This window comes from Ambystoma mexicanum, chromosome 3q, assembly GCF_040938575.1.
Source record: "Ambystoma mexicanum isolate Mex_15411 chromosome 3q, UKY_AmexF1_1, whole genome shotgun sequence".
Taxonomy (NCBI): Eukaryota; Metazoa; Chordata; class Amphibia; order Caudata; family Ambystomatidae; genus Ambystoma; species Ambystoma mexicanum.
In genome coordinates, this window is record NC_090926.1 from 745,766,587 (window position 1) to 745,793,212 (window position 26,626).

A 26,626-nucleotide genomic window follows, 5' to 3' on the forward strand; every position below is an offset into this window, starting at 1 on the left:
TAATGGTGGAACATGGATAAGCACTATAGAGCACATCCCTCCCCGGTCTTTGGGCAGCTTCATGTAGGCTCTAGACCCACACGCCCAGTAATGATCCATTAAGACAGCTATTCCATCCTTCATGTCTAGTACATCAAAACTTTGGCCAAACTGTTGATTCTCTCAAACTTTCCTCGTGCCATTGTTTCTGAAACATAAGGACGCACTTTTTAGAGGTATTATCTGCAATGGTCCTCCCCTCTCGTCGACCCATGTCAACAACTTTTTAATCTTTGGCCATTGGTACGTGCATTCTTTTTCTGCAGTTAACACAACTTCTTTCCACTGTCCAGTTATGGCTGCTGCTCTGCACACAACCAATCCTTCGGCCCATCCTTCATTAGTGAGCACTTTTCCTTTCATTTTTAATTGTCCTCTTTCCCAACATTTCTGTATTTCTTCTTCATTCTTTCCTCTGCAATTTATCATCTTGTTTTCTTCAACCCTGATACTTGCTCCACTCATTCCAGGCTGTTCATATCTTATCACTAGATGCCTTGTTTCTGGCTTCTCTCTTGTCTTGCATGTAATTATCTTCTCTTTGAGTTGTCGCCTTATTCATCAACACTAGGGTGACAGAGTGGCTTTACACTGGCTAATTGTGGAAGACAGGATCTAGTTGAAGACCTTGACTCTAGTCCATAGGTGTCTGTACAGGAAAGACCCGGCATACATGAAGGAAAAATCACCCAATAGGTACCTGGATGATCCCTGAGATTAGATGTTTTGGGCCAAATCACTGTCTTGGCCCATAAGCGATGAAATGGTATGGGCATGCCGGTTCCAGTGATGGGTGCACAAAAATGGAACAACCCCCCCCTACAACTTAGACTGTAATCTAACTACAAAGCTTTCCGAAAAAATTTGAAAACTCACCTTTTCAAATGAAAAAGATGGTTCTCTCAGGTAGTTTCAGGAGTAGCTAGGCAGGATGTTTTGTTGCATTGTGTCCCATTTTTACATGTTTGTTCTCACTGTGTCTTTATGTTTTGCGCCCACTGTTTGCAGATTTTTGGCGCGATATAAACCAATAAAAAATAGGGATGCTGTTTGACCCTGGAACTGTCCTCTTGTCATGCAGAGTGTGAGATGCATCAGGCAATGAGCTTTTTTCACTGGTACTTCTGTATCTATGAATAGTTTGGAAGTTCCCATGGCATAAGGTATGAGAGCGCAGACGTAGCAACTCTCCTTATATGTTCTTTCTTCTGCTTTTTTCATGTGTTGGTAGCACATGTTATTTACCAAGTGTACTGTACTATCTAGATAAGTGTTTAGCCCATCATTGCCTTCCTCTGCACTCCTCCTTTGTCTCACTAACAAAATGTTTTCAGCCCATACAAACAACTCTAAAGCAGCTAAATGCTGAGGAAACAACACAAGGGGCGTTGGTTCATTGGTAATGGATAAATCTACAGGAGTTCCTGGAGTGGGGAGGATTAAAGGGACATCTGCTTTGTTTAGAACAATGAAATAGAAGAGGCAAATCAGGAGAACCAGAAATACACAAAGCATAATTGTGCATATGTATATCACGAACTAACATATTAATCCCCACCACTTGTGCCATTCTGGAATTTCTTGAGCTTGCTCATTCTCTGAAATCGTACCATCAACCCTAACACCATCCTTCCTTCAAACAACAACACCACCACCAATACCTCTCCTCCTACAAATACACAAACACTAACCAAACAAAACACACACACACCCACCATCCAGCTCCAAACACCTGGATGAGCCACCAAGCTTAACTAACCTACAGGATCTGACAACCTCAACTACTCTCACAAACCAACAAAAAACACTGATCACCATCTGCTCCCCACTGCCAACAGGGAACCTCAAAACTGCCACATTCGAGCACCACCAGCCACACCTTGGGCAACCAAACCACCACAACCATAAACCCTCAACAAACTCTTTGCTCCTTTTATCCACCCCTGCCACAGGTGAATCATGGGGCTGCCACCCCCAAGCACAAGCTCCCCACATTCAGATCGACCAGGTCCTGCCCCAGCTAAACGAGAACTATCTAACTTATTAAACAATCAGCCCAGGACAATCTTACTAGAACACCAGGACCAATGCACCACACACACTTGCCAAACAACAAAAACACACTTGCACCACATTCACACAGGGGCCACAACAAGCACGAAGGAGTTCCAATAAATAAGAAAACTCCACTCAAATCCCAGTTTGGCGGCCATTCCAAACTGGGCCAAAAGCAAAATTAGGCCTCAGCCCAAACACACACCTAAACTAAAACCTCTGGCAGCAGATGACAAGAAACATGAAAAGCCATAAGATCACAGAGGGTACCAAAGGTTGGCACTCACTGTGAACCAGAAAACGAACACACAAAAACCCCTAAAACTCACATTAGCAAGATAGATCCAAAGTGAAACCAGACCAGAACAACCCAAACCTTTACTGGTCCAAAACCTGAAAACACCACTGGGGGTCAGACCAATCCAACACACCCCGTCCAGGTAGACATTACAGTCTCACCCCTGGACACTTGACAACGAAGAAGTGGAGGCATCCCTACCACCTTTATGCCACGAACAGCGTGCAGGCCCCACACCTGTTCCTCAAATGGACACCACCACCCATGCCTGAAACACAACCTTCAATGGGTCCACAAACCCATGCTTAAATACAACTAGACATGCACACAGCATCTCTAAACTACCACAAATGAGCCACACACGCCCATGCTCGCAACACAGATCCTGACACAACCCGTGCATACCACAACACACTAACTTCAATGGGTCACCACACACCCATGCATGGGTAACCGCATACACACACATCAGACACCACAGTCTCGCCTCACAACACACACATATGAATGAGTGTGCGACCCTACACACATTAAATGCAGAGTGAATATAAATCCTTACTTTGAATATTCTCACACAAGCTCCACCCAATCATGTTCATCTCCTCGTCCTCAAAACACATTTTGGAATCAACCTTTTCCCAACAGAGTTCCCCTAATATTCGTACATCTCTTCCTTTTTTTTCTTTTATCATGCCTGTATCCAAAAAGTCCATGTTGCGTTATCCCAAGTGCAACTTAAACAACTTGAAAATCATCAAAAATGTTTAGCCTAGCACAATCAACACATTCAAACACCATACAAATCTGACACACTTCAAAGCCGGGCACTGGGACACTTCAGAAGCTCTACAAGTCCATGTTGAAACCTTGAATCTCCTGCAAAGCCTCAAAGACATGAATTACTACTAATGATGTAAACCAATGGCACACAGTGCCAGCTGCAGACCCAGTTGCACACACGCATCCTGCCACTCACAGTATCACTGTATTCACAGCTCTCACTAACATCATGCAGGAAACAGCGCATGTCATGTTGAACCATTTACAACAATGCCGAAATATTTTCTTCGCAAAGCAAACAGATTTGAAACAACACAGCAGGTAATGTGTTCAAAGCGGACTCTTCACAGTAAAACAGTAAGAGCTTCCACTCCGTGATGCCTTCATGACATCCAAAAACTGTGCCCAAGCGGACTCTCAGGAAACAGTAGCATATTAATCACTCTGTGATGCCTACATTACATTACATTCAAGACCAGTACCTCGATTGGGTGTCCTGCGGCACCAATAACCCCAATAACCCCTCGGACCTGTTCCCCACAGATCACAGGGAATACAGAGGGTGCCACCATGCGTTGCTCGAACTGTTTTCTCAAAGGCTCTCTGTGGAAGAGGCACAATCGATGGTGTGGTGCATGTCGACATTTCCTGCTTCCAACATATAGGAAGTATAGGTGCGGGATTTCCTGAAGAGTCATTCGCCTGCTCCTCTACAGAAGTATCATAACATTGAAACGGATGCCAGGGTTCACTTGAAAAAGATGCCGGAAACATGACAGTATCTATCGCACAAGTCACACTGCACAGCTTATGGCCAACCCTCAAAGATTTAGAATTGGTGCAGGGTGTAGGCAAGCACAGAGACGCCAATGTCCCACATGTACAAATGCTTATCTCATCTACGTCTTACTTCCTCTACGCACCCAACACTTCACAGAAATCCACCAGCCCTGATGCTGCAGAAAAACATGCCTAACAGCTTAGATGGAAAGTCAAGAAACTGAGCTTTAACAGTGCTAGTACTTCTAAGGACACTCACCCGTGGCACAGTGACTGACACCAGTGGAGAGCCACAATACCCTCGGACACTCACACAGCAGAGGCCATTAGCATTTCAAAGTGGCATTGCCCAGCTAACCTCAACAGCCCTCCTCAGATGGCTGAACCCACCTCATAGTTGAGGACAATGGAGGAGGAAGGTTTAGTGACCTTTAAAGGACGGAGGCTGCCACGATCCACATGATGATGGACATGTATTTGATAACTATACCGCTATTTGGACTAATCTCCCGCCATCGAGGTGAACCCCCAGCTTACTCCTCCTCCACAGGATGACGGCAATATATTGGCTTACACAGCCATCTTGGTTGCGGCCCAGAGTGAGCTCATCCCAGAGACCACAAGGCAGGCCGATGCAACAGAAGCACATGCATGAAAGGATTCGACTGCATCTCGAGCAGCACAATCTACTCCTTACACATGAGAATGACAACCTGCAATCTCTGAAGGGAACACTGGACAAACCTACTTCAGTGCTCGTGACCCTTCCTGAAATGTCAAGGAAAGACCACACACTGACCATGACAGGCATGAAGAAGCTGCAGTGACAGAATTCTGCACTTTCTCACAAAGGGACCTCACCCATGCTATATCAGCCACTGGCCGTTTGTTGCGTGGTATGTACCAGGACACGATCCACTGTATGGAGGACCCCAACAGGGTGCATAAACATCTGGCACCTGTGCTGGACTGCCAGGACCAATCACTTCAACAGGCACTGCTGCAGCAAGCAAGGTTCTCTACATCACATGGTTCCATGTGTTAATATCCCTGCAAAAATATCGCCATATTTTTGCGGCAATATTGACCCATGGACCCTGCGGGGGACACTCCCACATTATTTTCAAATGTGCGGGGGACACCCCCGCAACCCCCGCTCCCACAAAATATCCTCCCCAAAATAGCGCCTATGGCGAGACAAACGGCAATGTGTATGGCGATATTTTTGGTGGGGATATTTTGTAGGGATACCCATCATATGTGTCCATAATGCCATCAGAGGGGACATCCCTGCACCAGATCCAGAGCTGCTGAACCCCAACATCATTGAGCAATGTGCCAGAGACCCTGGTCCCACATGCAAGGAGGAGACGCAAGAAGCAATCTTTGCTTGCACACATTTCTACATACCGAGCACAGAAGCAGGGAGGGGACAACAATCGTTGTGCGAGTCCCTCCAACTCACAACTTGTTGATGTGCATTACTGGCTGTGATGCACATTTACTAATGCAAACTTGGGTTTAATAGTCCTGTCCTTGGTGCCAACTACATTGAGTGGCACTCTGTTCACGTCCAGAAGTAGTCCTGAATCAATGCCCGTCTCATGGCTCTGTTGTCATCTGAATGTCGGTGATTCCTCCTCTGATCTATCCTCTGCAAAGTCTTTTTCAACCAGTCTTTTTCCATCATCGTTTCGTAATGGCACACTCCTATGCATGTTGATGTTTGTTTAAGATGAAGCACACAGAATTATGAATGTACATGAACACAGTGCAGGCAGCAACATCAGTGGTTCAGAATTCTGAAGGCAAGTTCTATTGGCGTGTTTTAATGTGGGCTTGTTTGTAGCTGTGGTCCGGTGCTGCACAGGTCAGATGCCATGATCTGCATTGATGGGCGGCATCACCTGTGGAAATAGAAGGGCACATATGTAGATTGGTCGCATGCTCTTGCCACAACGTGTGCCCTGCTTAAGGTTATTGATATTGATATTTTATTTATATCGCGCTCGTACACAAATGTTTCAGAGTGGGACCAGGCAAAAAGGGCGGGGAAAAACAGAGAACAAAAACAACGATCTTACTAGGCCCAGTGACATTGAGAACGCGCAAGTGCATGGGAAAGGGAAAGGAGTAAGTGCATGGAAGTCTGATAGTTATAAATCCGCCATGTTTTCCTGTTGGTCATGGTTCACATCAAACGTGACGCACTGCTGTGCCATGTGGTGATCCGGGAAACTTGGCACATGTATGTATGAACAACATAATTGCATCCCACACAGCCTGCAAGTTGATGTTGTGGAACAATTATTTTCTTTTCCAAAATATGTACCGTGGGTGTATAAAAGCAACATGCATACCATTGATCATATCTACATTGTTGGGCCTGCCATACTGTACAACTTGGCCTTAATCTTGTTGATGGTGGCGACGTGTTGGAGGGGGATGTGATCCGTGACACACGAAAAGATGGTACCCAGCATCTGTGTGATAATCATACTGAATGCTGCTTTGCGATGTATACCAGTGATGCTGCGCACAGGGGTTTGGTGTGGCCCACAGCACAAACAGGATAAACACTTGTCACCTTCAGGATTGTTGCAAAGGCGGTTACAATGTTTATCTTTGCCTACTTGTCTGCAGTTATGGCATCTGTTGAGTCTATTGGTGATGGCAGTAAATGCAGAGTGTGGGCAGCTGACATCATCTGGAGACATGCCCTCAGTTTATAGGTAGAGGGTCTGCATTGCCATATCTGAAATGACTTGTAGGGGGCAAGGAATGTCAATATCCAATGTTACCTATGTACAAGTGCATACTGTTGCTATTTCTATAGTGCACTCAATTGGTGGATATTACCAAGAGTACACACATTTTTGGCGATGCAGCACAACAATGCCATATTTTGCTGTACATGGTTGGATGGAATGTTGGCGATGTGTGGTGGCAGCCCTGGTATCCTGTTTGCAACTTGCCTCTTTCTCCTCTCTTTGCAGCCCCCTCTATGAGCAATCGGGGCACTATCTCCTTTGCATGGCTCACCCCAAACGTGGTGCTATTGGGTCCATTGGCGGCTCTGGCCTCCCTTCAGAGACCCATCTCCATGCAGTGCTGCCAGTCATGCTAGGTGTTCTTCCAGCACCGGTCGCTGCTGCCAGAAATCTGGGTGTTATTTTTTCATCAACACTCTCCTTGGATGCCCAGGTGGCTGCTGTCTGCAGGGCCGGACATTACCATCTTAAGAATCTTAGGAAAGTTCTCCCTATGCTTCCTTTGTACATTTGCTCTCCAGTTGTTGCGGTCCCCGTGCTGAGCCGCATTGACTATTGCAATGCTCTATACCTCGCTCGGCCCAAGGGCCTGATCCATCGATTACAGCTGTTGCAGAATCTCACTGCTCGGGTGGCTAGGAATGTCCCCTATGGAAATCATATTATGCCAGTACTTCATGCCTCTCTGCCTGCCGGGCCTTTTATGGCCTGGGAGCCAGTTATCTACAGGACAAGTGTGTGCACTATCTGCCTAGTCGCTCTCGTCAGTATTTTTCTGCATGTTTACTATCTGTCCCCTCCTCTTGGTTAGCCAGGGTGGGTGACCGAGCCTTCTCTGTGGCAGCAGCCAAACTTTGGAATGCTCTGCCTCCTTCACTTAGGAAAATCTCTAATCATTTTGAGTTCCGGCGTCTCCTGAAGACGCTTCTGTTCTAATCTTTGCTTCTTGTCTTACCGATGGTATATCCTAGCGCCACGATGCCTCTGGGTGATAGTGCGATCTATAAATCCTTTTAACATAACATAACCATTGGCTTGGTGTGCCCTTGCAACTGCTTTCTTGCTCTAGTGGATGTGCAGGAACATGTCCAGTTTTTATGCCATTTCCATCAAACCATTTAGGCAATAGCTGCCAGCTGATTATCCAATGATTTAATGGCATACTGACTGCTCCTTATTTGGCGATAACACGCACGCCGATGGATTGGTTTTCTGATGTTCCGCCAGCATTGCGCTGGACTCATTGGCAGATCGGCATTGTTTCCATCGGGGTATGGACCACCAAAAGTCTAAGTCTAAGTCATGATAGGTAGAAACATGCGTTATCAGTTCTTCCACATTCTGATATTTTTCAGTCAATTGGTGGCATACATGCTTTTTCTACCACGCTGTAAATGAGCACCCTAGTGTGGAGATCACTGCAATTCACTCCCAATCCACCTCATGAAATAGGTAGTATTGTACTTGAATATTCCTGTATTTGTCCACCGGCTTTAGGGATGACGGGGGTGTTTTGTAAACCCTTTAGTGCATTGACGGTAGTTCTTAACACCTGTCTGTTATTACCTTATTTACTGATTCCTAAATCACTACCCTTCACTGATAGTGCATTTCAAAGTGGATTCTATTTTAAGTGAACTTTCACCATCGGTTTTAGGTGTGATTTGGGTCTTGTTTAGACTTTTTCTACATATACAGTTTCTCATGAGGCACTCTTCTTTGAGGTCTTGAGTGAAGAAGAGTAGGACTCAGTTTAATGAAGATTACTGGCATTATCTGTTGTAAGGCATTGAAATTGGGACAGTTCCCTTGCTTTTTTGTGTCATCCCACAATCACTTCCTGTCCAATGTTCTTTACTCCCCTCCCCTTTTGATCCCTGTGATCATTGCATTTCAAATATCTAAGTTCTCTTGCACTGCTCGGAACTTTGGGCTTACTGCACAAAAACACCTTAACTCGCTTGTAGTGGAAAAGGTTGCTTTAATGTGACAGGCCAAAGCTCACAAATAACCGCTAACCTGGCCCCCTGGCCTTAGAGACAAACACAAAATGTTTTAACAACCAATTTAATAATTCAACACCTTCATTTCCCCCAACAAATAAATAATTAATTAGTTCCACTTCCTCCCTACCTATTCCTTGGTCCCTACCGTCTCCTTACCATCTTCTTAAGGCATCCCGCTTTCTCCCCGGGGCCATGCCCCTCCATCTTCAATACCTGTTCCCCCGGGGTAGCCCGTTTGTGCAAACAGCACCACCCCCATCATTACCAGCGCTATTCCCCCATTGTGCTTCACTCCCCCCTCATCTAAAAGGGCCATTCCCCCAGCACAGAAAAACCATCCACTGAGGTGTTCTTTCTGCCCCACCCCTACCACTTCCTTCTACTTCCAACTCCTTATTATCTCTTGCACCTGCAACGTCAAATCCAAAAGGTAATAACTGTTCCCGTAAATTGACAGTTGAACTCCATCCTCCCTGAAAGTCTTGAAACCCTTGTACACTATTTCTTTGTGCTCCAAAACCTTCACTGCCGCCAAGCCACAAAATTTCACCATCTCTCTATTTATTCCCTTCCTCACCCGCTCTATTGCTCCCTCACTTCTCGCTCCCCTCCAAACTCTCAGCGGCAACACCTTAGTCCAGGCTACACTTGCTTTGGGCCACATTTCCTGGACCCATACCAAATCCCTTTTCCTTTTTCTCAGCAGAGCCACACCTGTGTCTCTTACTAGCTCATTCTCCTATGCATGAATAATCACCCCCTCTGGAGACCCATAGCGCTCTTTCAACCCCGCCAACATAGGCAGCAGCTGATCCCAGCAAAGCCCCCCTAAACCTGACCAATTTACCAGTGCTACTTTGTAGCTGCACCCCAATTGTGTACTAAAAACCCTTTTCTCCGCCTCCTTCCCCGACCACTTAAGAATAGAGTGGGCCACAATCCAAATCTGCGGCATGTCCCCCGGCCTCCGCGCACCATCTGAAAAAGAAATTACAGTGTCACTTTCCAGTCACGACTACCCCACCACATTCAGCCCCCCCCTACACCCCCGACCCTATTTCAAACAGCTCCTTTACCCAAATCCCTAATGTACCCTTTGTACTTCCCGGACCTCCACCATCCCAAACTATTCACCTTATCCTCGGATAAGCCCAACCGACTACCTTCAGAGGCCGCACACATCCTAAACGAATGAGTTCCAAACTCCTCTGCCTTTTCCCCACCAGCTACCAACACCTTCTGTAGCACCCCCAAAACTTGCGCTGCTGATACTGCCACCCCATCCTCATGCCGAAAAACCAAACCCGTCCTTCCCCCACATAGCTCCTTCCACACCAAACCTGTCCTTACAGGGCACAAATCTTTACTGCCCCAACCCAGCAACACCCAACAACCCTTTCCTTTTTAATCCGTCTTTGACCTCTTAATCGTTATGTCCAGTCCCAACTCTGAAAACTAAATATCTTCCCAACGCAGGCCACTTACTCCACTCTTTCCTCCCATCAGCTCAGAAACCCTAAAGCCCCCAAAAAACAACCATGTAAAGCAAGTTGCGAACATCACTCCCCCCCCCCCCAAGCCGACACAACCTGACCAATAGAGTCGCCGATACCAGCCTCCTGCTGTCCTTCCCCCTTTTACTCTCCCTTGCCCATCCAGCTAACATTCTGCTCGCCATTTCTCCACAGCTCGGCTGGAAACCCCAAAACCATTTCCCATAGAATGCGACCCCTGCCATCTTTCCCGCTATAGTTGCCTTAGACCAACCCTTATCCTGTGAGAAAGTGCAACAAATCTGCCTTCCCTCGATCTCAGTCGTCCAAACATCTCCCCTATGCCACCGCCAAACATCTCTCTTCCATCTCAGTGTCAGCTCCCTCGATCTCAGAACTACATCCCATAAAGCAGACCAGCAGAGAGCAGCAACTACTTCAAATCTCAGAGCCTCACCTCCCATTATACTGTTCAATGATGTATACATATCCTTGGTTACACACGTTCTCTCTAAGCTAAAATGCCTCTCCCTCTGTCAGCATTTCTATATTTGAGCAGTGCCTAAATGTCTGTGATGCATGTACTGTACTTTTCAATCACTGCGTGTTCAGGTCAACATGACATTTTCTATATATCTATACCATGGCCGCCTTCTGTCTGTGGTACCAAACACCATCTCCTCATATTTCTCCATTCAAATCCCTCTCTCCTCCTGCATGGCTCTGCCTATACAAGCTCCCCCTCTCTCCATGGCGCTGCCTACCCCCACCTTCCTCTGTCTGCGTTGTGTTCAACAACGTGTATATATGTTCAACAAACATGTGTATGGGCATCAAAGCATAGCCCAAAGCAAAAAGTAGTTCCAGCTGCAAACGGAACTCAAGTGTGTGTCCTGCAAACGGACAATTTCAGCGACAGATTCCAGAGCCTCACTGCTGCAAGCTCTTCTCACAATAGGTGAGAAATCTTTTCTTCACAGCAATCCCTGCTCACTGCTGCAAGTTTCCTTCTCGATGATGTCTCAACTTTCCCTATTCCAAAGCTTTCCCTAGTCTATCCTCTTTTGATACCGATGTATCATTTACGTGGCACTCATTCAGAGTGTTGCAAAACAATGCAGATGGCAACTCTCCTCTGGCAATTCCATGCAATTTCACATAGGCCCTTCACATAGGCCAAACTCCAGATTCAAATTTACTCCTTCCTTGCCAGGTCATGCTGTTGCCAGTTGTTGCTATGCCATGCCATGCTAGTCCCTGCTCTTCTCATGAGGGACCAACCAACGTTGGATGCAAGTGCAGATTTCAAAGCACAATGGTGTCAGATCAATGCTCTCTCTCTCTCACAAGAGACAAAGCTTCACTGTTTTTCAAACGTAGTTAGCACCAGGAATTCAAATGCTTTCAGAGCGCGTCTTCCTGCTCATTCTTATTTCTCTCTTTCTCCTTAGCCCCAAACTTGTGTCTGGTTCTTGTTCACAAGGTAAGGCATTCCAAATGGATTCTCTTCTCACTGTAGATTAAAAAACAGCCCACAAAATGAGTTCTCTCCTTTTGCTGAACATCTTTCACTCTCTTGGCACAGAATGCTGCAAGGTGTCGGTTTCAAGTCAGTCACGATCTTCACTTTCCATGGCTTTAGTTGTAATGCCAGGAAATCGGAGAGCAAGCACGTCTTCTAGGTACCTTCTCATAGCACAGCCATAAACAAGGCTACACGCTAAGGCCTCAAATCGGTCGATCGGCATTCCCCAGAGTGCTGCTGCAAAACGTAGATGTCAGGTACTTCAAACAGCGATGATGCAAAGTCACATGGTTTCATCAAGGTCTGGTCAGTCTGGTCTGGTCATGCTTTCAGTCGTCATGCTGCTGCCAATCATGGTCTGGTCAATTCATGCGATGCAATCTGGTCAGTCATCAATGCGATCTGCAAGGTCTCACTGTCTGCAAATCTCGGAATGGTCAAGGTGTCTCTCCAGATGTCATGCAAAGAAAACAAAAGTGCAAGTATCAGTTTTCCATCAGTTTCAAATGTATTCAAAGCCAAAAACAAAACAGCATTCCTCTGTATGCATCAGTGAACATAGCTAGTTCTAAACTCCCCATGTCTCTCGAAAGACATCAATGCTAGTTCTCTCGGTGTCTGCAATATCAGTTCTAGTGTATCAGCGTAACCAAGCCTCATGATGCATTACTTCATCCCTGTGTTTCTCAAAACAAAACAGGACAGCCCACTTCACATAGCCCAAAAATGCACATTCAAAAATCGCCCATCTGCATTCATCTCTTTCAATTGCACTCCATGTCCTGCAAAAGCATTGCTTCCTGTGTCATTTTCATGTCTTCTAGTCCCAGACTCCCCTTTCAACATAATGTATTCATGCTGAATCACTAAATGTTGACACAACAAATCGATTTCATTCAATTGGACACTGATTCCTACATGTGCAATACAATTCAGATTCAAACAACATTCCTTCCCTTCACTGCTTACTCCTCCTTCAATTAAACAGTCTGTTAATCCCGCGCGATGTTTCTGCATACGTAAACAAACCTTCTTTCCATGCAGTCATTCAAACTCAAAAAATTCAAACAATCCTTTATCTCAGAACATCCAACTTTCGAACGATTCACTCTATTCACATTCTCCTTCAATGCTATCTAAGTTTCGATGTCATTAGACAAAATAATATTTTCACTCCCTAACGGAGGCAAAGTACTGTTGTTATCAATCCTGCCAAAAATGCCATTACAAATGCCATTTCTATTCAAATCAAAGATTTTCACATAACTGCCTCCATGCATATAACTGCTTCCATGCAAAGGTGTCTCCAATGATAGTTTCATAATACAAATCTTCATAGGCAAACCCTCTATGCATTCTGCGCATGTCTGTCAAAAATGCACTCTCCATTTCCTCTATTTCCTGGCAAACATCTCGTTCAATTTGTTGCTCTGCTGTTGCTGCAATCATTTAATTTATTGCTGCACTATCATGTCATTATTCTGAGGTAACTCTTTCTCCCGACAAACAATATTCAAATGTTCTCCATGCACTACTTCGTGCTTCACTCCTGCCAAGTTTACTCTAAGAACTCTGTTCCCACCCATCGCTGCTGTTGACAAAGACTTCAATGGGTAATTCAAAGCTGCTGGGACATCTTCCCAGTTATCAATTACATGTCTGAAACAATATATAATTGCTTGCAAGTCACTAATATATGGTGTAATTTCTGTTCCTGCTTCTCCACTATTCACTTTCAATTCTTCAATCATTATGCTTGGTGCCGGCGAAACTTCCCAGGCACCAAGCATATTTCTAAGACAATTTCTTATTGCTTTCAAGTCACTAAAGAATGAGCTCATTCTGCAGTACTAATTCACCCTTGGGATTTGTTCTTCAGCCAAACCTCACAACACTTAAGTGAGTTTAAAAAACAAGTTTCAAGACTTATCTAAACATGCAGATACAGTCGTCGACTGGCCAAAAATGCGCACAAATTTCAACCAATAGGAATCCAAAACAAAGGTCAGATTTACTCTTTCTCTCGCAAACCCAAGCACTATCTATAATGCCTCAATGCATATTCTAAGTGCACACTCAATGCGTGTCTCTCTACAATGCATGCATAATACATAACAACATATCTCTACATGTGCCTCTACAAATATAACATGTGTCTCTAAATGGCACTTTAAATATAACGGGCCTCATTCTATAACTCTTTGCAAATGCATACAAAGTGGCAGAATAATATGGATAGTCCAATGAAGTGACTATTTCATGTCACTGCTAAACAATACTAATCAAAATGTATGATGGATAACTAAACAGGATGCAATGATGGATAACTAATCCCTAAATGGGTAATGATTCTCTAACAATGGGTAATGATTCCATAATAACGGATAATAATTCTGTAATGATAACAAACCAGGCTTCTCCATACTATCAGGTTTTACAATTCATGCACCTCAAGAGGAAGCTGGCTACATCATCCCTTCTCCGCTCTTCCGCATCCCCCGTGCCCTTCCAACTACGAGCTCCCCCTTTCATGAAATCCTCCCATGCTCTCCTGTATACCTCCCTAGTTGCCGGGGCAAGCGAACCTTCCACCAAAGAAAGCGCTCTCAGCTTCCTATCTTCCATAGCTCCTCCGGAATCCGCTGTCCCTCCTGTTCCGCTCCTAGAGCCAATCCATGGAATCTCTGCTATTGAAAACGAGATAATGCATCAGCGATGCCATAATCCTTCCCCGGCACATGTGTTGCCCTAAACACCACATTCCAATACATGCAACGCAGAACAAACTCTCATTTATCTTGCCACCCTCTGATCCCTTGCTGACTGCCTGTTCACTACATGAACCACGCATTTGTTGTCAATGTTGAAGTTCACTTTCCTGTTCTGCAACTCCTTCCCCCACAACTCCATTGCAACCAACAAAGAAGAAAATTCTAGAAATGCTATGCTACTCCCTTCCTTCAACCAACGCGATGACCACTTCTCAGCGCACCATTTTCCTCCCCAAAACACTCCAAACCCCCTCGCACCTGCGGCATCTCAGAATACATGCACTTCCAATGACACCGGATCCCCTTGCAGCCACATGGACATGCCGTTAAAACTCTCCAGAAAACGCAACCAGATTCAACAGTCTTCCCGAACTGCCCCTGACACCCTTACCCCATGGTGTGGGCACTTTGCTCCCGCCATAGACCGTGCCATGTTCCTACAAAAAGTCCGCCCTGGGGCCACCACCTTGCATGCAAAATTTAAATGCCCCACCAGCCTCTGCATTTCCACTAGCGTCATCTTCTGAGCCCCCACCGCTTTCTGTAGCAAACCTACCAGTCTGCTCACCTTGTCATGCGGCAAGCGTGAGGCCATGGCCACTGAGTCCAATTAAATCCCTAAAAAGGTCAACAGCACTGTCGTTTGTCTTCTGCCAATGGCACTCCAACTCTCCCATCAGGTCCTGAAACATCCCTAGCATCTCCCCGCACTTCTTCTCTTTGGCCGCCCCACTAATGAACAGAAAATCATCTAGGTAATGCAATACCCCTTCCAATCCAGAACTATATGAAAAAACCCACTGCAAAAAGTGAACTCAAACGCTCGAACAAGGCGCAAATAAATGCACACCCCATCGGCAAGGCATCGTCAATGTAGATGCGGTCCTTAAATTGCATTCCCAGCAGCCAATAATCCTCCAGGTGCATCGGCAACAATCTGAAAGCCGCCTTAATGTCACACTTGGCCATGAAGGCCCCACACCCTGCTTTCCTCACCAAACCCACCGCCTGATCCACACTTGCGTATACAGCCCCACACCCCTCCGGAGCAGTAAAATCATTGACTGACATGCCCTCTGGCCATGACAAATGGTGTATCAACCTAAATTCCCACGTGACCTTCTTGGGTACAAGGGTACAACACCCAGTGGGGATACCACTAAATCCCCTAGCAGATCCGCAAAGGGCCCTACCACCCTACCCGCTGCTATCTCCTTGCCCAATTATTCTCTTACCACTTCCACATTTTCCCTGGCGGACTTCAAATTCTCTGCCCAACGACGCACACTTGGCCCCTGGTAACGCAGCCTGAAACCCTAACGAAAACCGTCTCCCAAGATCTCTGCTTCCTCCCTGTCCAGATAAAATTCAAGCCACTTCTCCAACACCTCCAATTTAATTGGAGTAAAAGCCTTTTCCCACAACCCCCCCTTCATGCTCCCCCCCTCTTTCTAAGGGATTGTGTCCTCCGATGTATTCCACATCTTTGACACTAATCACCACAGCTGTGCTGCTTCGGAAAACTTTTTCGGCATAGGCGTCCTGCATCGATGACGTCGATACGCTGTCCCTTGAGGGCCTCTGTCGATGGTACCGGATGTTATATATAGCAACCATGGCGCCCGTACCCTCAGTTCCATTTTTTCCGCAAAGGTGTTCGCTTCAGAATCTCAGCGCGCCTCGGTTCTTCTACTTCGTTTGCTAAAGTTGAGTAAATGTCTTTGTCTTCTTCTACCCCGAAGTCGGGCTTCAAAAAGTGTCGGGAATGCGGTTCCAAAATGTCCATTACGGACCCACACAACACTTGTCTCTGCTGCCTCAGTGAAAGCCACGCCACCGACGATTGCGATGAATGCCAGTCCCTACCTTTGAAGGCCTTGCGGGAGCGGAAGAAGACGTTGTCGGTAGGTAGGGTTGCTAAACCCTGTAAGTCGAAATCTACTGGTCTTTCGACCGACGATTCGAGGGTCGACTTTCCATGTCGGCGTAAATCCAGGGGGTCTCGTTCTAGGAGTGGGTCCCACCATTCCTCTGCCTCTTTGAGGCATTCAGGGGAGCACCGAGCACCGTCACCGGTCGTCGAGGGACTCTCTCGAGGCTCCGGCTCTGAGGCTCTGAGGAATTCGACGCCATCGGCGCTGAGGCCGTCGAAGGACACGCTCGGGGCTCCAGCCTCGAAGCCGTTGTCGAAGTCGTCAGTGCCTCAGTTGACATCGATGCCACTTCCATCGGTGCCCTCGATGCCTTTAGAGGAGAATTTACCAGAGATGCCCCAGAGAGCTGTGGAAGCTCAGAGAAAGGCTCTCAGAAAGTCTGTGCGGCCTATGTTTGACCCATACCCTGTTCCTCCTCCTAGGGTGGAATTGTTCCAACCCTTGGAGTACATTTCAGAGGTGGAGGAAGGGTCTGATGAGGAGGGTGTTGTGCCTCCTGAGGTTCCGGATGACCTGTTGTCTGGTCATAGCCAACTGGAAGACCTTCGTCAATCTTTACATGACGCCAGTGGTCTTGATACCTCTCCGGGGGTTGAGTTTGGCAGGCTTGAGCCTGGTACACATGCTGACTCCTCGTACAGGCGCCTCATGTCGAGGGTGACTGAGTATTTGTGGTGGTCGGCTACATCTGCTGATTTTCTGCAGGATGATCTTACAGACATCCTGGATCAAGGTTCATCCACTGACCCGGTGTTGCCATTTCATATGGCGTTGCAAAGAAGGGTGGCGGCGGCTTGGACTGCTCCGGAGTCTCCCGGCAGTGAATAAGTAGTTGCTAAAAAAATACCGCCCAGCCAGTGGCGACCCCTGCTACTTATCTACGCACCCTACTTCGGAGAGTTTGGTGGTGCAGGCGGCTACGGCCCCAGCAAAGTAGGCTGCCTACCCTACTATCACTCCGGATAGGGATGACCAGCGCTTTGATGGTTGGGCGAAGAATATGTTTTCTTCTGGGGGTATGGCTTTGAAGGAAACCAACTCCGTTTGTGCCCTGGCAAGATTCACTCTCACTCTGTGGAATTGTGTGTCATTGGCGGCTGAGCATATTCCCGAAGGGGAGGAACGGGATGGTTTTCTAACCCTCGTGCAAATTGGTAGTGATGCCATGTGTGAATCCGTTCAGTCAGGTCTGGACTTGGCAGACTGTGTCAGCCGGTCCATTGCTGCGAGCACCGTGATACGCAGGTTTGCGTAGTTGCGGAAGTCAGGTTTTGCTCCGGATGTGCAATCCTGGCTCATCAACATGCCCTTTGATGGTGTCCATCTTTTTGGCAGCAAGGCTGACGAGAGCCTTGAGAGGTTGCAAACCTCCAAAGCTGCGGCAAAGTCTTTGAGGGCTGCAGTACGTCAACCTCTGCCTTTTCGTCCTAGGGGACAGCAATGGAGGGGAGGTTCCATTTCGATATTACTCTTCCTTTGGGAGATCGAGGGGAGCTGCCAGTCAAAGGGGCCCATGTAGGAGTACCAGAGGTGGAAAACAAGGTACTCGAGGTGCCAAAGCCGCTCGGGCAGTTGCCTCCTTGCCCTCAGGCACTGCCACAGCTGCTTCTGCTCAGTCATGAGGCCATGTCCCATGGTTTGCCAGTTGGGGGAAGGCTGGCGCAGCATCTTGTAGAATGGCGTGCCATATTTTCAGGTGTGTGGGTTGTGGAGATCATAGCCCACGGCTACTGTCTTCCTTTCCGGCAGAGGCCTCACGACAATCCACCGGGGAAGCTCTCTTGAAAGCGTCCGGATCCGCTCTTTGCGCAGGAAATCCTATACCTGCTGGAGAAAGGCACCATAGAACTGGTGCCTGTATCGGAGAGAAACCAGGGATGGTATTCCCCATATTTTTTGATCCCGAAAAAGGACAGAGGATTGAGACCCGTCATGGACTTGCGTGATTTGAACAAGCTCCTCAGGAAGGACGAGTTCAAGATGGTTACTCTTTCTCAAGTCCTCCAGGCCCTTCAACTTCAGGATTGGTTGGTGTCTCTCGACCTCAAGGATGCTTACTTTCATGTGCCGATTCATCCCAAGCACAGGAAGTATGTGAGGTTTGCGGTTGGCAACTCGCATTTTCAGTTTTGGGTCCTTCCGTTCGGATTAACCTCCGCCCCGAGGGTCTTCTACAAACTGATGGTGGTGGTGGCAGCGTATCTCAGGAAAGGGGGGACTCACGTCTACCCCTACATGGACGATTGGTTGATCAGGACCCATTCTCCCGAGCAAGCCCTGGATCATCTGTCCGTCACCTGCCACTCCCTTCACAAGCTGGGCTTCTCCCTCAATTTAAAGAAGTCCCATGTGACACCTAACCAGCAGCTCAATTACATCGGAGCAGTGCTCGACACATCCCTGGGGTTGTGTTCGCCTCCCCAGGTGAGGGCTCATCACATTCTGCAGATGGTGGACAAATTTCAACGTGCCCAGAGTCTCCCGGCGTTCGAGTTCTTGAGGTTGCTCGGCCTCATGGCATCCTGCATTTCTCTGGTGCCAGAGGCCAGGCTGCGGATGAGATCTCTGCAGTGGGCTCTCAAGATGCAGTGGTTGCAGTTCTCCGGCAGGATTTCGGATCCCGTTCAGATTCCACCCTCGGTTGCACAGGATCGCCTGTGGTGGGCCGTCGAAGGGAATCTGATGAAGGGTGCTCCGTTTTGGCAACCATGGCCGGAGGTGACGAACGTGATGGACGCATCCCTCACTGGTTGGGAAGCTCATGCCAACGAGCTGACGGCCAGCGGCCGTTGGTCTCCGTCAGAGGCCAGACTCCACATCAATCTGTTAGAGCTGAGGGCTGTCAGGCTAACCCTGAAGGCTTTTCTGCCGGCTGTGCGAGGGAAGAATGTCCTGATTATGACAGACAATACAGTGGCCATGCACTACCTCAACAAAAAAGGGCAGGGAGGCGATGCAGCTCTGGTACTGGGCCATCCAGCAGGAAATTCCGATCTCTGCAGTTCATCTGGCTGGAGACATATACGCGGCAGCGGATGCTATGAGCAGGCAGAGCACGGTCTCTCACGAGTGGGAGCTGGCTCAGGAAGTTCTTTTGGAGATCTTCGCCCTTTGGGGAACCCCACAAGTGGATCTCTTTGCCACCAGTGTCAACTGGAAGTGCGAGAGTTTCTGCTTGTGGGAATTTCCTCCAAGAGGAGCCTTAGGGGACGCGTTCATAGTGGAGTGGTCCTTCCCACTGCTGTAGGCATTCCCACCAGTCCCCGTCATTCCGCAGGTGTTGCAGAGGTTGCGGAGGTTCGGTTCCCGGATGATCCTCATTGCTCCGGCATTGGCCAGGAGAGTGTGGTACCCGGACCTTCTAGACATGTCCATTTTTAGATGCTCGCGGGTGATCCGCGAGTCAGGCAACCCACGCGTGCACTCACACACACACAGGCATATCAAGGACACACGCCGGAGACGTGCGATGGCTCCGGTCTCCGGCTGCAACTGCCGGGCACCGCCTTTATTATCTAACCGCGCATGCGCGAGCTCCTTGAGCCTCGCGCATGCGCACTACGTGTACGTAGCACACAACACTCCTCCTCTTTCCCCCAAAACAGAACAGTTCAACATGAACACAACATTAACACAAAACTTGCTTGTCATCATGACCAGGACATGTCCTCGCCTTCTCCGCTAGGGAGCCGGGTCCATGATGAAGTCCCTGAACCTCTGAGGTAGTCTTCGTCCTGCCCGGCTCGGGTATCGTGGCGACGTCTCCTCAGGGATCTCTGCCACCGGCATGTCAGCTGCTGGAGGGCCCTCTGCCGGTCCTGGCACACTTTCTTGCGCCGGAGCACGATCCGCCGTCTCATCATCCTCTGCTGTCTGGATGCGCTTGAAGAAAGACACATTCCGTGTAATCGTGCCTCTGGCGTTGGCTGCAGTGATCATGGTGCCTTTTACATGAGTTACACTTAGCGGTTGGGTCTCATAGGTTGTCGATAATTTGCCCTCCGACCTTCGGTTTCGTACCAAGACAGTGTCCCCAACTGCTATTTGCTTCTCGGGTAACCGTCTCCGTATCGTTTCTCTCTCGTTCCTGGCCACTCTTTCCAACTGCACCTGCTCGTTATTTATCACGCCAGGTTCTCGCCCTTCGGTCTCGGGTATGAGCCCTCGCGGTATTCTTCTAAAGAGTGCCTCCGCCGGGGCAACTCCCGTGGATCGGTGCGGGGTTGTCCGATACTCCCGAAGAAATCCAAACAGGTTCCTCCGGAGGTCTTCCCCTCCATTTTCGGAAATCCGAAAAACCTTGTTTAGGGTGCGCATGAAGCGCTCTACCTCGCCGTTGGCCCTTGGCCATAACGGGGTGACTTTCCGGTGCTTTATCCCCTTTTCTTCGCAGTACCGTGCAAATACTTGCCCCTGGAAGGGCGACCCATTGTCCGAACACAACTCCACCGGAAAACCATGGGTGGCAAAGATCTTGTCCAGTGCTGTGATGGTGTGATCGCTGGCCGTGGATTCTACAAGTTCCACCTCCGGGTACCGTGACCACTGGTCGGTCACAACCAGGAAGTACAGTCCTCGACCGGTGGAGCCGAAGTCGGCATGGACCGTCCCCCAGGGTAGTTCACTTCTCGCCATGGATTGCACTGGCGGCCCTCTGTCAGCTGGGCTGGTGGCCTGGCATGGGATGCACGCCCTCACAAACTCTTCAACTCTTTTCTCTAAGTCCGGGAACCAGACCTTCAGTCGGAGACGTGCCTTCATCCTGGTCATTCCCTGGTGCCCATTGTGAGCCAAGTGAAGGACCTTCGCGATGAGGGATCTGGGAATCACAATCCTGTGTCCTCTCAACAGCAGTCCGTCGGTCGTCACGGACAGATCATGACGTGCACTCCACAAGGCCTGCAGGTCCTTTTGCACCTCCACGTTTCTCCTGGCGTTGTTCAAGAGGAGGTCCTTCCAGGCGCCCGATGTTACTGCTTCCTTCACCCTCAGAAACGCCTCGTCAGAGTTGGACTCATTGGCGATCACTTCCCTTGATAGCGCCACGGGTAGTGCCGACTCGACAACCAGATGAATGGAGTCCGCGCAATTCTCAACCTCTGTGGTCTCCCCTGACTGCCCTGAACAGGGATGGCGGGACAGGTAGTCGGCGGGGTTTTGGGTCCCTGGGCGGTAGACTAGCCTTACCCCGTATTCCATGAGGGATAACATCCATCTTTCAATCCTCGGTGGTGGTTTGGACGATGCACCCGCCAGGATGGGCAGCAGTGGCTTGTGATCCGTCACAACGACGACTGGCTTCCCCAGGATGTACAACCGGAAATGCTTGCAGCCCCATAATATTGCGAGGGCCTCACGTTCAATTTGGGAATACCTCCTCTCGGTGCTGGTTAGTGCCTTGCTGGCATACGCGATGGGCCTCATCGCTCCCTGTTGATCTGCCTGTAAGAGAACGGCCCCCAGCCCCACAGGACTGGCATCCACTACTATCTCCGATTCCCGGGTTGGGTTAAAGTATGCCATGGTGTCAAGTTCGGACAGGGCTTCTTTGATGGCCGTGAACGCCCTTTGTTCTTTACCAGTCCATGCCCAAGCCACGTCCTTCCTGGTGAGGGCACGCAACGGTTCGGAGATGGAGGCCAAGTCCCGAATGAACCGTCCGCAATACGTCACCATGCCTAAAAAACTGCGAACTTCCGCCGGGGACGTGGGTGACGAAGCCTCTCTGATGTCCTTCACCTTCTTCGGATCAGGGGAAATGCCTCCTGCGTGAAAGATGAATCCGAAGAACTCCAGGCTGTCCCTCATGAACTCGCACTTCTCCTGGTGCAGCGTTAGGCCAAGGTCGTGCAATCTGCGAAAAGTGTCCTCCAGGCGCTTAATGTGTTCCGCTTCTGACCTGGCAAATACAAGAATGTCATCCGACATGTTTATGACCCCTTTTAGCCCCGACAGGGCCCCTCTGATAGAATTTTGAAATACCTCAGCCGCGGAGGATATTCCAAAACTGAGTCTCTTGTATTGGTATAGTCCTTCATGGGTTGTGAAGGTCGTTATATACCTGGACTCCGGGTGGAGTTCCAGCTGGTGGTACCCGGCTCTTAAGTCCAGCTTAGAGAAGACTCTAGCTCCTTGGAGCTCGCCCACAATGTCGTCCAGAGTTGGTGTGATGTGACGCTCCCTTTTTATCGCCAAATTGGGCAGTCGCATGTCAACACAAATTCGCACAGCCTCCGGTTGCTTGGGCTTTGGGGCGACAACAATCGGGGAAACCCAGGGCGTCGGCCCTTCAACCTTCTCGATGATGTCTCGTTCTATTAGGAGTTGAAGTTCCTTTTCCACCTGGGCCCTCAGGTGAAAAGGGATGCGGCGATGTTTTAGCGCCGTTGGCCTGACCGACTTGTCAATGTGGAGCCGCACTGGGTCAGCCTTAAGTTTCCCTATCCCTCTGAAGAGTTCATGAAAACGTGCCAGTAGACCGTTCAGGTCCGACAGATATACAGCGAATGTGAAGTGCACCAAGTTAAGCGCTTCCGATGCTGCGCAGCTCAACAAGGAATGCGGGCTCACACTCGTGACGAAAAATCTCGCCTTGATGCTGTTCCCTCCGTGGGACACCGGGGCTATGAACACTCCTTGGATAGGTAGGGGGTCATCCTCGCCAAACGCGTATATTTGGGCTCTTGATTGAGAGAGTTTCGGTGGGCCCGCAAGGGCCTTATAGTGTCTGTCCGCGAGCACACACACCGATGCCCCCGTGTCGATGAGGACTGGGGTGGGGACTTCTCCAATATTCACGGTGCATGTGGGTTTTCGTCTAGTTCCGGGGCCACTTGCCATGCTGGAGATGCAGAAAATTTCACCTTCTTCTTCCTCTTCCTCTTCTTCGGCGATGTTCATGTCCTGTATCTCTTGTTCCAGAGAAGATATGCCCTTCACATTACGGGCACCATACCTCGTGAACCTCTCTGGTCCCCTGTTGGCTGCCACGGGCACAGTGGCCCTACACATCCTGGCATAGTGTCCGGGGGCCCCACATCTGCCACATGTCCTTGACTTCGCTGGGCACTCACCCCTGTGAGGGAGATCGTACCCACAGTCCGAGCAAGATTGGGACGAGTTCGATCTCGTGGTCCTTTCCTCCGTCTTTGGTGTCCATCTGGCCTTTCCCGGCATGAAACGCCTGACAGCTAGCGCTTCTTCCTCCCCTTTGGGGATGCTGGCTGCGTCCATCTTTGATCCTCTGGCCTCCGCCAGTTCATGCGCCCTACCCATGTCTAGGATCTGCCGGAGGGTTAGTCCTGGTTCCCTGAGGACTTGCCTCCTGAGTTTGCCAGAGCAGCATCCTTGCAGTAGTTGGTTTCTGACCATTTCCTCCTCATCGGCCCACCTGCAGGAGCTCGCCAGACGTCTCAGACGGGCACAGAACTGGTCTAACGATTCTTCGCTGCGTTGCCTTTCAGCCCCCATGACAAATCTGTCATAATCGACATTCGCAAGCGGCAGGAAGTGATCCCTTAACGCTTGCTTAACTGCGTCATAAGTTGCCACCGGAATGTCAAGGGAGTCGTATATCTTCTGGACCTCCGTGCCTGCCGAGTACATCATGATGGCAATTTTTGCCTCATCCTCTGTTTCTCCTGAGGCCCTGAACATCATTTCCAGTCTTTTAACCCATGTGAGCCATTTGGGGCCGAGTTTAGATGGTGGGCCTGTAGTGTCGAACTCGGGCATGGGCGCTAGGGTGGTGCGTACCCTGCGTGTTTCTGGGGCGGCGGCACCCTCTTCATCACCCATCTCCCTGGGTACTCACGGTAAGGTCTTGACAGAAAATTGGTGATCCGACTCCTGGCTGTGACAAAGATCTTCTCTATTGTCCTTTGTCTCTCCTTTTATCACAGCCCTGCTCCTGCTGGGCTGTGAAGTGTCCAAAAATTGTCCTATTTGGTTGCTGGTGACTCACAGATGGCGCACGAGCACCCAGAACGGGCCGCTACCACTGTGTGTGACGACTTCACTCGAACGCTCAAAATGGCCGCCGGCTGTTTCGAGCGGTCCGCGACTGCTTCGCGCTCCGTTCGTTCCTGCAGTGGTGTTGGAACGAGGTCGCGGTTCGTGTCCCGCCTCGTCGCCAGTTTTAGATGCTCGCGGGTGATCCGCGAGTCAGGCAACCCACGCGTGCACTCACACACACACAGGCATATCAAGGACACACGCCGGAGACGTGCGATGGCTCCGGTCTCCGGCTGCAACTGCCGGGCACCGCCTTTATTATCTAACCGCGCATGCGCGAGCTCCTTGAGCCTCGCGCATGCGCACTACGTGTACGTAGTACACAACATCCATCTGCCCTCCACGTCATCTTCCCTACCGAGACGATTTGCTCTCATGGGAGGGGGGGGTTGAGTTCTCCATCCAGAGGTCAAGTCTCTCAGCCTTCATGCTTGGTATCTGAAAGGCTGAGATATAAGGATTGGGACCTCCCCGAAGACGTGATGGAGCTGTTGCTTTCAGCCAGAAGGCTTGCAACAAAATCGCTGTACCGTTGCTATTGGAGGAAGTTCTGCGACTGGTGCAGGGTACAGAATGTGGATCCTTTCCAATGTTCCATTGCTTTGGTTTTGTCTTTTTTGCTTTCTTTAGCCCACAAGGGCCTGCCTGCAAGTGGGTACCATTAAGGGTTACCTGGCGGCGCTGTCCATATTTAAGCGCCCTGAGGAATGTTCTTATTTTTGGATCCCTTTGATTTCACAGTTTCTAAAAGGGCTAACTAATGTGTTTCCACCGTTGCCTTTCCAGGTGCCGGGATGGGATTTGAATTTGGTTTTAAAGTTCCTAATGGGAGCTCCATTTGAGCCCTTACATTCTTGTCCATTGAGATTATTGTCCTTTGAAACTGTATTTTTAGTTGCAGTTACTTCCACACGCAGAGTGAGTTAGTTGCAGTCACTTTCCGCCAAACCACCCTTCACTGTGTTCCATAAGGACAGGGTTGTCCTTAGGGTGCGGCCTTCCTTTCTTCCGAAGGTTGTGTCGGAATTCCATTTCAGCCTTATTCTTCCGGCATTTTATCCTCCTCCACATCCTAGTAAGGAAGAGGAGAGGCTCCATAGGCTGGACCCTAGGAGAGCTTTGAGTTTCTATCTCTCACGGATTTCCTGGGTCAGAGTGGACGATCAACTCTTCATTGGTTATGCTGGAAGGCGTTTAGGGCAGGCTGTTTCCAAGCAGACCTTATCTAGATGGATCATTTTGACGATCTCTGAGTGGTATCGTTTGGCGGGAAAGTGCCCTCCAGTAGGCTTTCAGGCTCATTCTACTAAGGGTATGGCTGCCTCCACTGCCCTACAGAGGGGTGTTCTGATTCGTAATATTTGCGAAGCAGCCACATGGGCCTCTGTCCATACTTTTGTGAAACATTATTCCTTGGACTCTATACATGGCCAGGATTTGGCCTTTGGTAAGGCAGTCCTCTATTCTGCAATTTGATTGGGCATTCTAAATTGATGCAATTCTAAATTCTTTTCCCACCTCCATACGTTGTTACTGCTTTGGGAGTCTGTTAAAGATGTGGCATTCATCAGAGCACACAATCCCTTCGAAGAACAAGTTACTTATCTTACCTGGTAACGTTCTTTCGATGGGATGTTCCTCTGACGTATTCCACATCATACCCTCCCTACCTGCCCCTCTACAGAATTTCTTAAGCGATTGCAGCTTACGTTTCCACAAGGCCTTCTGTAGTCATACTGGCAGGAGATTGGTGCCACACGTTCTGGGGAAAAAACTATAACTGAGGCTACGAGCGTCGTGCGTCCTAGATATAACATCCGGTGACGTCGACGGAGGCCCTCGAGGGACAGCGTATCGACATCATTGACGCAGGACACCTACGCCGAAAAAGTTTTCTGAAGCAGCACAGCTGTGGTGATTAGTATCAAAGATGTGGAATACGTCGGAGGAACATCTCATCGAAAGAACGTTACCAGGTAAGATAAGTAACTTGTTTGTCTCCTTGCTGGAAACACTGAGTGATTGGGTGCGTCCCTGCACACTTGCTGCATTTGTGTCTAAACCTACACACCGTCCTTGTGCAGCTATCCTTATGAAAGGCCCAGCATGCCGCTGAGGGTTGCCCTCTGCCTCCTACCCCTGCCCCCTCGTGGGCCGGGCG

The 26,626-nt window shown here is 49.0% G+C and overlaps 1 protein-coding gene and 1 long non-coding RNA gene across 2 annotated transcripts in view; one reads left to right on the forward strand and one right to left on the reverse strand.

The window, feature by feature from the left end:
• The window catches only part of RNF157 (ring finger protein 157), a 1,722,220-nt gene that overhangs the window by 1,658,924 nt on the left and 36,670 nt on the right, over positions 1-26,626 (forward strand). The window lies entirely within an intron of this gene.
• The window catches only part of LOC138582934 (uncharacterized), a 98,909-nt gene continuing 80,967 nt past the window's right edge, over positions 8,685-26,626 (reverse strand). The window contains exon 4 of the long non-coding RNA XR_011305110.1: positions 8,685-12,195. This is a non-coding gene — a long non-coding RNA (uncharacterized lncRNA). The remainder of the gene's footprint in view (positions 12,196-26,626) is intronic.